This window comes from Bombina bombina, chromosome 5, assembly GCF_027579735.1.
Source record: "Bombina bombina isolate aBomBom1 chromosome 5, aBomBom1.pri, whole genome shotgun sequence".
Lineage (NCBI taxonomy): Eukaryota > Metazoa > Chordata > Amphibia > Anura > Bombinatoridae > Bombina > Bombina bombina.
This window is the reverse complement of record NC_069503.1, coordinates 820,732,324-820,745,485: the sequence shown is the minus strand read 5'-3', so window position 1 is coordinate 820,745,485 and position 13,162 is coordinate 820,732,324.

Below are 13,162 nucleotides of genomic sequence, written 5' to 3'. Positions count from 1 at the left end.
CTCAACTTTATAGTGTTACATAACTGCATAATTTGTAAACTTTGCAAAGTTTAAAAAAAAATGCCGTTATGTACAAAATTCAAGTTGTGGCTACTGACTTTGATAACATAATTATATTTTAAAAATAAATATTAATTTTTAAAATAAAAAAGGAACATGGAACAGCAGCTTTTTAAAATCTATACAATACTTAAAATGAAGTGCATTACACAAGAAAATGCATATAATTTACACATTGAGGCCGTATTATCAAATGTCTGTCGGACCTGATCCGACAATGCGGATCAGGTCCGACAGACATAGCTGAATGCGGAGAGCAATACGCTCTGCGTATTCAGCATTGAACCAGCAGCTCACTTCAACTAGGGCACTGCCCAACAATTTTTAGTGAAGAATTTAGTGTTAGTATAAGGTTTTTTTTATTTTGCGGTGGACTTTTTTAAGGGGACTATAGTTTTAGGGTAGGCCATGCTTAGTTTTTTGTGTGTTTTTTTTTTTATAGTGCTCTTTTTAATGCTAGTATTTTTTTTTTTGTAACTTAGGGGGTCTTAGGTTAGGGTCTTGGGGTTGTTAGCTGTAAGGGAGTTAAGTAGTGTATGGGTAGTTTGTGGTGGGGTTTGGAAGTTAGGGGGTTAGTAGCTATGGGGTAGTTTGCAGTGGGGTATTGGCAGTATATGGGTTAAGTAGTGTAGTGGTTATTACAATGGGGGGTTTTGATGGTATAGGGGTTAAGTAGTGTATGGTTTATTGTGGTGCAGGTTGTGGCGGTATAAGGGTTTATTATTGTAGGGGTTATTGCGGTGGGGGTTATGGTGATTTGGGGGTTATTAGTGTAGGCTGTGGTGCGTTTATTTTGTTGTGTGATATATTTAAAAGGAATCCTCTACTTTACAATGCCAATGTAGGTGGCAATGCTGCTTGGAATTTTTCTCCAGCATTGCTACCTATTGCAAGCTACCACATCATGGCCCTTTCAATCACCGGGACCTTTGTGTCTCAAAGGTACCGATACACACAATGTACACAGCCTTAAAAGGACAGACCATAGTATGCACAAACATATATTGAACACACACAGTCTTAAACAAAAAAATCTCACACCACACTCACACAGGGCCTTATGTTCACAACCTGTCTGCATAGGTGAGATGATTTAAAATGATCCTCCAGCACTGTGAGATCCCTAGTGAAATTTTCATAAGGCAGATTTTGCTATACTTCTCCAAGAGATGTCCATGCATTTCTGTATGTGAATGAGAGACAAGCCCAATGCAATATACCACTGTACGATATGAGAGTTCTGCTGCATTTATACTTTGTGCTTTGTATTTTATATCACTTTACATTTCAGATTAACTTTTATGACATTTAAACTTTGCTCTTTCTATCTTTATTTTGCATGCAGCACTGTAATAAGGTTTGTGATTTTACAAATTCAGAATATAGTGCAGACACCACAGGGGCTTGACTCACTGAAATGTATAAAAAAATAAGAGGAAACTAAAAATCCCAGGGAGATGATAGATGCCTTCCATTGAAAACAATGACACTTAATGGGATACAAAATGTCACATGGAAGAGAGAAGACCTGGAGCTGATTATAAAAGTTCAGTTTACATCAATTACAAATTAAACTGAAATGTTTTCTCTATAATTGAACTTGCTTTTGTTTATATTTTAGTGTATATTACTTTTCTGTTAGTTAAAAAAAATGTATTGTGTATTTTTAGCAAACTTTTACCAGCTGTCAAGATAAATCAGTGAGAACAGCTTGTTTAAAATGCTTTCACAAGATTTGTGAGAGCAATTCAGACAGTACTGTTTAAAGGCAGCATTGCTGAGAGGCATTTTACCATACATTTCAGTGGGAGGCGATGCTTCTCTGATACTGGTGATATATTAAAAGCAGCAGTGTCACTTACATTGAAGGTGTAATGTAAACAATCAATTACACAATATTGTATGATACAATTTAAATGTGTCAACATAAACTCAACAGCTGTTCTTACACTACAAAAGTACTCCACAGCGTGGCTGGCAAGAAAGGGTATAAAAGAAGAAAATCTAATGACATGGCCTCCTTGTTCACCTGATCTGAACCCCATTGAGAACCTGTGGTCCATCATCAAATGTGAGATTTACAAGGAGGGAAAACAGTACACCTCTCTGAACAGTGTCTGGGAGGCTGTGGTTGCTGCTGCACGCAATGTTGATGGTGAATAGATCAAAAGACTGACAGAATCCATGGATGGCAAGCTTTTGAGTGTCCTTGCAAAGAAAGGTGGCTATATTGGGCACTGATTTGTTTTTGTTTTATTTTTGAATGTCAGAAATGTATATTTGTGAATGTTGAGATGTTATATTGGTTTCACTGGTAAAAATAAATAATTGAAATGGGTATATATTTGTTTTTTTGTTAAGTTGCCTAATAATTATGCACAGTAATAGTCACCTGCACACACAGATATCCCCCTAAAATAGCTATAACTAAAAACAAACTAAAAACTACTTCCAAAACTATTCAGCTTTGATATTAATGAGTTTTTTGGGTTCATTGAGAACATGGTTGTTGTTCAATAATAAAATTAATCCTCAAAAATACAACTTGCCTAATAATTCTGCACTCCCTGTAAGTATATATAAACAATGTATACACATATTTCATATATACCACAACCCCAGTTTTAATAGTAATTTTTTAGGGGTTTTTGTCTTCATTAAGAAAGTAAATGGCAGACATGAAGAATATATAGGCATTCCATGGGAGTTTCAAGGGCATTCCATGGGAGTAACCTGTATTTTAATGGAGAAACATCGCCATGGGTTTCTAATATTCAAAACACTGTCCTACCTACATATTCCTTTTCAGCCATATCAGTATCACCCAGGGTCGGCTCCAAGGGAGGGCATTGGGGGGCAACGCCCACCCAAATAGAATACTGTGCCCCCTCAAAAAATATTGATATGATCATACTCTTTAAAAATAATAAATAAAATAATGAATTGTTATGTAATGCTGCATGCTGGGGGCGGAGTTAGCTGCCAAACTGTGAGGTCACATCACGCATCTGCAAGGAGCTCCGTGTCTTAACCTCTTATTTGGAATTGGAAGTTAATTATAGACTTTTTGGACTTGTGTTTAACCTTTAACCCTATTAATTTTACCTAGCTATCGTGTTACTAATTTTTTTTAAATGGCTACCGGCTTCTATCGACGCCTCACAGTGCACTTTTGAGGCGTCCATAGAAGCCGGTAGCCCTTTATAGACTTATATTTATATGATACAATAATATTCTTATAGGTTTACAGTACATAGGTTGTATTAAGTACCCAACTGCCATGACTTATATTATATATTGTATTATTTTCAAACATATTTCCAAAGTAATATACTAGTGAGAGCTCTTGTCTAAAAACAAAGTAGGTACCAGAATGTTTCAGAGTAATTAATTGAGAGGAATTACATGCCCCAAAAACTGAATAGATAATACCACAGATATAAGACACATAGCAGATAATGAACTGAGCATGTCTCAAAATCAAGGCAATCTATTCAACTTGAAATGAACGGCTTAGTTCCTCTAAAATATATTCCTTTAATACTGGCATTGGCTATAAATTAAATATCAAGATGGCTACACTTTCCTGCAGAATATGTAGGTCTGTTCTTATTTTGACTCTCATACATGCTTTGTAAATGCGTGCCCCCTCGTTAAAAAAATGCCCCCCCCCTGGTATCACCTGCTTTTCAGTGGCTATATTTTCCAGAGTGACATAACTAGGGAATGTACAGTAAAACTGAATTTACATATGCATAATTTGATTTATTACTACACATTACAAAATTTTTCATTTTTGCTAATGCACAGTCTATTTTCTGTAAACACACTTTAAAGACAGCCCCCTCCCCCCACTGTCTACATCGCAGCTCAGTGGCGATGTTGGCAGACTTTTGCTGAAGTTGCAATCTCCAATATATCCTATGGGCGACACATGGCCACTCATCAGCGCAGAAAGGTTCAGCCCACTTTTTAATATATCACCAGATGCACGGACTGTGAGCCTGGTGAACACAAACAGGCAATTTCTCATCAGTCTGTTAAAGGGACAGTCAACACAAGAAGTTGTGTTGTTTAGAAAGAAAGATAATCCCTTTATTACCCATTTCCTAGTTTTGCATAGCCAACACTGTTATAGAAATACACTTTTTACCTCTGTGATTACCTTGTATCTAAGCCTCTGCAGACTGCCCCCTTATTTCAGTTCTTTTGACAGACTTTAAGGTCTAAGAAATTAGCGTATGGATCCTCCTAGGTTTAGCTTTCAACTAAGAATAGGAAGGAACAAATCAAAATTGGTGATAAAAGTAAATTGGAAAGTTGTTTAAAATTACATTCCCTATTTAAATCATGAAAGATTTATTTTGACTTGACTGTCCCTTTAATGTTTTGAATATCAGTCCCCAATAGATATGAAAGATACCTTCAATACACCAAGATTACACCATGTGCACTAAACTGGGTGTGTAAATAACGCAAAAAAATGAGCTGTATCACACTCTCCATAGCGCTGCCATTAAAAGTTATTGAAAAACCTTCTTTTGTTGTGCGATATGGTGCGATAAGCTCCATACCGCATAAAATTCAAGACCTGACTTGATGTGTTCGAGGACATTTTCTCCCATAGACATCAATGGAGGGAAAGTGTTAGAAAAAAACACCTGTGATCGTGGAATGGCGATCATCGTATCGCAATCCCCATTGATGTCTAGGGAGAAAAGAAGGTTATGTAAAAACCTAACACCATAACATAAACCCCTAGTCTAAATATACCCCTAATCTGCCGTCCCCCGACATCGCTGATACTAAATAAAGTGATTAACCCCTAAACCGCCACCCCCGCATCGCTAACATCTAATAAAACCTATTAACCCCTAAACCGCCGCCCCCCCCCCCACAACACTACTACTATAATAAAACTATTAACCCCTAAACCGCCACCCCCACATCGCTACTACTATAATAAAACTATTAACCCCTAAACCGCTGCCTCCATCGCTACTACTAGAATAAAACTATTAACCCCTAAACCGCCGGCCCCCCACATCGCAGCACACTAAATTAAACTATTAACCCCTAAACCTAACTATCCCTTATACTTTAAATTAAATTTACAATATAACTATCTTAAAATAAATAAAAACCTGTGAAATAAAAAAAAACTAAAATTAAACTATAATTAAACCTGTCTATTTTAAGAAAAAAAAAAATAAAAAAAATTACAAGATTAAAAAACCTAACACTACGAAAAAAAATCAAAAAAATCTAACATTACTAAAAAAAAACCACTAAAAAACAAATAAAATAAATTATCCAAAATAATAAAAATTAAACCTAATCTAATAGCCCTATAAAAAAAGCCAAACCAAAATAAAAACACCCCGTAACCTAACAATAAAACATAAGGGGCATTTGTATGGGCATTACCCTTAAAAGGTCATTCAGCTCTTTTGTGCCCATTAAAATAAAAAAGCCCTAATCTTAAAAAAAAACACCCAAAAAAAATAAAAACCAAACCTAACACTAACCCCAGAAAATGTACTCACTGTTCCTGAAGTCTGGAAGTCCAAGCGGAGCAAAGTCTTCATTCAGGCGGCGAAGATCTTCTTCCAGGGAGGCACCATCTTCTATCTTCTTCCCTGAGTTGTGGAGCGGTCTTCGGCGATGCGCGGATCCGGATTGCTGGTCGTCATCTGGAGCGCTGGTCCTCTTCAGTGGTGATGGTCTTCAGTGACGTGGATACTCCTCTTCATGCGATTGTCTGCTGCACACTCAAGCTTGAATTCAAGGTACCCCTTTTATATTGGGGTACCATTGCATTCCTATTGGCTGAAATATTCAAATCATCCAATAGGATGAGAGCTGCTTAAATCCTATTGGCTGTTCAAATCAGCCAATAGGATTTAAGCAGCTCTCATCCTATTGGATGATTTGAATATTTTAGGGGTACCTTGCGATCAGCGCTCCACATGACGACCAGCGTTCCGGATCTGCGCATTGCCGAAGACTGCTCTGCACCTCCAGGAAGAGGATAGAAGATAGTGCCACCCTGGAAGAAGATATTCGCCACCTGGATGAAGACTTTGCTCCGCCTGGACTTCTGGAGTTCAGGAACGATTAATACATTTTCTGGGGTTAGTGTTAGGTTTGTTTTTTATTTTTTTATTTTTTGTAAATTAGTTTTTTTTTATTTTAATGGGCACAAAAGAGCTGAATGCCCTTTTAAGGGCAATGCCCATACAAAAGCCCATTTAGCGGCAATGGGTAGCTTAGGTTTTTTTTAGACTTAGGTTTTTTATTTTGGGGGGTTGGTTGGGTGGGGGGGGTTACTTTCAGGCGCAAATTTGTAATTTTTGCAGGTTAAAGAACTGTTTAACTTAGGATAATGCCCTAAAAAATGCCCTTTGAAGGGCTATTGGTAGTTTATTGATAGGTTAGGGGGTGTTTTTATTTTGGAAATGTTTTTTGTAATCTTAGTGTTTTTTTATTCTTCGTAGTTTTAGTGGTTTTTTTTTTGTAATGTTAGATTTTTTTTATTTTTCAGTGGTGTTAGTTTTTTTATTTTCAGTTTATTTTATTTTATTAAAATAGTTATGTTAGGTTTATTTATAGTTTAATCTTAGTTTTTTCCACAGGTACTTTTTTATTTATTTTAAGATAGTTATATTGTATATTAATTTAAAGTATAGGGGATAGTTAGGTTTAGGGGTTAATAGTTTAATTTAGTGTGCTGTGATGTGGTGGACTGGCGGTTTATGGGTTAATAGTTTTATTATAGTAGTAGCGATGTGGGGGCCAGTTGTTTAGTGGTTAATAGGTTTATTATAGTAGTAGTGATGTGGGGGGAAGGCATTTTAGGCATTAATAGGTTTATTATAGTATTATTAACGTGGTGGGCTGGCGGTTTATGGGGTTAATAGGATTATTATAGTAGTGGCGATGTGGGTGAGTGGCAGTTTAGGGGTTATTAGTTTTTTTTATAGTATTTGCAATGTGGGGGATGGCAGTTTAGGGGCTAATACTTTATTTTAGCGTTGGCTATGTGGTGGGGTGGGTGTCAGATTAGGGGTTAATAGGTTTTATAAAGTATTTGCAATGCTGGGGATGGCGTTTAAGGGGTTAATATTGTAGTTTATGGCTGTTTGTGTACTTTGTAACATTTTTGTTATGAGTTTTGTGAAAAAATTTTGTTTTGCAAAATCCATAACTACTGGTCTCAGATAGCGGAATAGATTGTGGCAGTATAAGCTATAACGGTAGCGTAATAGCCTGACAGAACAACTTGTAAAACGTTGCGTAAGGCTAAAACGTTAGCGATATAGCTGTACCACTGCAACTTGTAATACGGGAGACCTGCATATTCCGCGCACAATGGCCAATTTTTCTGCGGTATAGCCGTAACACAAAACTTGTAACCTTGCTGAAAGTAAGTAATGAAGCTTTCTGGGATACACACATTTCACATGGGATGTAGCTGGGGCTAATATAAAGGCTCAGCTTGCATCAATTAAAAATGAAATTGAAATGTTGGGGGCAAAGTTTGGCCTTGCAGGAACATTGCTCCATAGAGACAGAGCTCCAGAGCAACTCCTCTCCAGTGCCCGAATACAAAGACGATCCAGAGGAGATAACAAGAACAAGACTGCCATGTACCCCCACAGAAACATAGTAGACCCAAAACAATGATCCGCAGTACTGACAACAGAGGGCCGAACACTCACCTCAACGCATCTGAAGAACTCACAGCACTCCATATCACGCAGCCTACTATGTGGCTGAGAAGCAACCTGGAACTGAGTGATTTATGCAGCACTCCAAAGAACAAGAAAACGATATGTTGGTGGTAAACAAATGGTGTAATTTATTTTCGTCGAAATGACGAAGTGCCTGTCGGCATGAAACTCGTAGGATGTTTACCTGACCTGCTGTATCACATATGATGTGTTGCTGTTTACCGTTTGTTAAATAAATTACACCATTTGATGACCACCAACAGATCGTATTCTTTTTCTTTAGAGTATTGCATTTGACAAGAGGCTGGGACACCTCTTTTACGATCCTGTAACTGCCGCTGTCTTTCAAACCTGGGAACCGAACTTCTGGATAGGTCACGGGACCGCAGCCGAGTGAAGAGCCAGTGAGAGGAGCCCCTTTGGGGCTGTCGGCGTCTTCCACTACAGTGTGGAGCTCGGAGGTATATTTACATGTTTACAGCATAATTCATGGAGAAGCTTTACAGTCCCCAGGTACTGTCACTGTATTTTGATAAGGTATAATGAAACTTTGGTAAGCGACTCATACTATATACTGGAGTGTACAGAGTATACAAGAAATTGTTGCACAGTGTCTATACCGCAGTTGCCGAATCACTGCTGGGCTCACTGAGAATTTACCATTAGGTCTGAGCTTGTATACTTATAATCAGCTTAGTCCCTTTACCAAGCAATGATAAAAAAATTTTTTTTTAATGATTTATGCAGCAGACAGGAGAAGCATGAGGTGAGAGGGGAAACGCAAAGCGCAAGTTGAAATTATTATAAACATAACCCCAGAATTATATTATTTTATATGTGTCAAGACCATACATAGAAATATCAGAATCGACTCATAACCGCTACAAACACAATTACCAACGCAAACCTTCAACAGTCCTATAACCACTTCACTGCCGATCCTTCTGCTAAAAACAAAGCAGATCCTACCAGCTCTCTGCTTGCAATATTTGATAACTTCATCTAGATATGTATAAATGAAGTATTAAAGGGACAGTCTAGTCAAAATGAAACTTTCATGATTAAGATAGGGCATATAATTTTAAACAACTTTCCAATTGACTTTTATCATCAACTTCGCTTTGTTCCCTTGTTGGTATTTTTGAAAAGCTAAACCTAGGTAGGCTCAAACTGATTTCGAAACCATTGAAAATCGCCATAGCTCAGAGCATTTTGAAAAAATTTCAAAGTTAGACAGTACTAGTTCATGTGTGTCATATAGATAAACATTGTGATCACTCCCGTGGAGTTATTTAGGAGTCTGCACTGATTGGCTAAACTGCATGTCTGTCAAAAGCACTGAGATAAGGGGCAGTCTGCAGAGGTTTAGATACAAGATAATCACAGAGGTAAAACATAATATTACTATAACTATGCTGGTTATGCAAAACTGGGGAATGTATAATAAAGGGATTATCTATCTTTTTGAACAATAAAAATTCTGGCGTAGACTGTCCCTTTAACCTCACCTCATACTATCCAGTCTTGTTTACCATTTATACATATTAGCATGCTGATGAGTTCTTCTTTATTTCTCAGGATTGCACTATATGGTTTCTGTTCTTAAACTTGACTGAAAGACAGTGATAGTATGCCTTCAGGCCCATTTATGCACTAATATTATTATATCTCATTGCTTTACAATGGCCACCAGAAAATCTACTCAGACAGATAAAAATGGAAAAAAACACCCATACAATCTGCTTCTTTATCTAAATTTTTTGGCTCACAGGAACCACACAGACCAAACTGTTCTGACATAAAAAAGAGGGTGATCAAGCAATCTCACAAGCTTCACCAACTGAACAATCCCTCACACAACAGAAATTCTTCTTACAATCTACTATTGAAAAATTTACATCTAAGATGGATAGCTCAGACTTTAAAATGTTATACAAACGGAATTGTCAGCAGTTAAAAAAGAGATAAATGCACTAGACTCCAGAAGAGAAGATCTAGAAGTGATCCAAGAGACCATCATCACAATGGTATCTACAACTGAAACAGGTCTCTCAGAACAAGCATCCCTTCTACACTTAATACAAGAGAAGGTAGAAGATCTCAAAAATAGGAGTAGGAGAAACAATCTAAGAATACGAGGAATACCTGAAGATGTCACCTCCACTCTTACCTAATTAATTTAATCAAATAATTTACTCAAACAACTAAAATAACAGAATCAACAATAGAACAAGCCCACATAGCATTGAGACCAAAGCCTAACCCGTCTGATGTAATTGTTAAACTGCTCCACTATAAAGATAGAGAAGATATCTGGACTTCTGCAAGCACATCCCAACCCATCAAATTCCAAGACAAAGCTACAATAAAAAAAAGAAAATCAGTAAAATGTATTACATCTGTTCTACAGGAACACAAAATCAAATATAGATAGGGACTTCCATACAGCCTCAATAAACCTCATGCTGGAAAGCAACTTATTTACAGGGACACCTCGGACCTTGGAACCATATCCAAAATCTTGAACATCTCCTTCAATCCCCTATCTTCCTTCACAGATGAAGACATTTTCAACTTAACTTACTCCACAACTTCCACATCTTTGAATCAACGTTCTCAATGGATCACAATAACCAAGAAGAAACAGAAACACACTTCTTCCTTTCAACACTAACCTATGACCTGAACAATGACAACCTGAGAAAGTTCAGAATCTGGCTACAACAGATAAGTATTCTGGCGTTTATTAGCTTAGCACTAAACTCTCCCTTGACACTGAAGATATAGGCTATAATTTCTCACAAACTCATCAACTGTTTGAAACTAAGACTCTAGTTTAATATTGCTTGAGCATATAAATAGACTGTAATTAAATTAATGCTTAACTCTCTAGGAACAGATTTTTCTCACACTATATATCTGACTTTACATAACTTTGATACATGAGAAAATCAATTGACATAGAAGTAATCCCAGATTATCAGTTGGAATACAGACTGATATAAAAAATACTATTACTATCACCCTAGCAATATAGAGCTATAAACTGTAACATTAGGACCTTTAGTTATAAGTGTTTAATACCCTTGGTTATACGCGTTCCTTAATAAACATTTAAAAAATATGTTAATTATCATACGTAGAGTGTAATGTTCTGTTTCCTTGAAATGACTTAACAAAATGGGTTTGGATATTGGGGAGGAGAGGGGATCCTCCTGCATTGCCGTTTCTGCCTCAATGAGAATGGAATTTTCTTTTTTTCTTTTTTGTTATTGTTTATGGTTACCTTGTCAGACTGGACGAGCTCCTTTTACTCTAGTTACTATTTCCTTAACTCACCTATCAATATAGACAACTACAGTTCATAATACCCCAATGGCCTCATCAAGTGACATACCCAAAAATAATAACATTTTACATGTTTTAACAATCAACTCAAAGGGGCTTAATTCCCCTACAAAAAGAACAACAGCCTTAGCAGATTTCAATAACAGAGGTATAATATTACTAAAAGGAATTGGATCCAAGACATTCACCTATAAATTTAGTAAAAGCTTTTATGCATTCCACCGTAAACAAAAGATCCAAGGAGTAGGTATATTGATCAAAGCATGAATCCCTTTTCAAGAATTGTTTATTTTTTGAGATAAAGAGGGTAGATACCAACTGATCTCAGGCTTATTATATGGACGCTCAATTACAATATTTTCTCTCTATGCTCTTCACACAAAACAACAGTAATTTCTTAAAAAAATAACTAGAACTGCTTGTGCAATGTTAAATGCTGACAGCGTATGCTGTCGGCATTCAGCGATGTCTGTAGGACATGATACGCTACAGCGTATCATGTTGGACAGACATTGATAAATTGACCCCAGTGTGTGCACTGTGATCTAGCCCTTTAAAGGGACAGTCTAGTCCAAAATAAACTTTCATGATTCAGATAGGGCATGTCATTTTAAACAATTTTCCAATTTACTCTTATCACCAATTTTGCTTTGTTCTCTTGGTATTCTTAGTTGAAAGCTTAACCTAGGAGGTTCATATGCTAATTTCTTAGACCTTGAAGGCCGCCTCTTAAGAATGCATTTTAACAGGTTTTTCACCACTAGAGGGTGTTAGTTCACGTATTTCATATAGATAACACTGTGCTCGTGCATGTGAAGTTACCTGGGAGCTATCACTGATTGGCTAAACTGCAAGTCTGTCAAAAGAACTGAAAAAAGGGGCAGTTTGCAGAGACTTAGATACAAGATAATCACAGAGGTAAAAAATATATAAATATAACTGTGTTGGTTATGCAAAACTGGGGAATGGGTAAAAAAGGGATTATCTATCTTTTAAAACAATAACAATTCTGGTGTAGACTGTCCCTTTAAGGCGGTGTGTGGCTACCGTGAACATTCCTTTTAAGGCTGTGTGTGGCATGAGCTATTCCTTTAAGGCTGTGTGCATGTCAAGACTTGTATATATGTGCTATAAGCTGTCCCTTTACGTTAAAACGGTGTACATTATCTGTCCTTTTAAAATGGTGTGTATGCTGCCCATGCAATGTGAGCTGTCCCTGTGCTGTGTTCATTGTGTTTGTATGCCTGTCATTTAAGACTGAGCATTATTTTCAAATGTAAGTGTCTCTACTTCACATTCAGAACTCCGCATAAAGAGGTAAACAACTCTCAAGAACAAAAATGCCTTTTTAAAAATCTTTGAGGGACCTCACAAACATATTGGATAATCTCGCCAGAGGTTTAGATTATCAGTACCTTTGTAAGCATGGTGTGAGCTTTTTTTTTTTTTTAAACTGTATATGTGTGTGTATTGTGAGCACTGTGTTCCTTTAAGACTGTGTTTGTTTGTTCATGTGGTATTCTATGTCCCTCTAAAGGCAGTGATCATTTTATGTGTGCCTATCTATTTAAGGCTGTGTGAATTGAATTTGTGTGCACAAAGAACTGTTCCTTTAAGACTGCATTTGGATGTAGTTGAATACTATGTACATGGTGTCCCTTTAATGTGTGTTTGTGCATTTACAGTGAGCTCTACCTGTGAATGTGAGTTTTCTGTGTATCTGTGTTCCTTTATCCCTTTATGGTTGTGTGCATTTTGTTTGTGTGTACTGTGATTTGTCCCTTTAAGACTGTTTGTGTGTGTGCTTTATGGCTGTGTGCTTTGGTTAACTTCACCTATCACTTTAAGATTGTGTACCTAAAATGATCCGTCCCTTTGAGACTGGGTTTGCATGTGCTTTTAGGCATTTCTCTTAAAGGGATACTAAACCCAAATATTTTCTTTAATGATTCAGATAGAGCATGCAGTTTTAAGCAACTTTCTAATTTACTCCTATTATAATTTTTTCTTTGTTTTCTTGC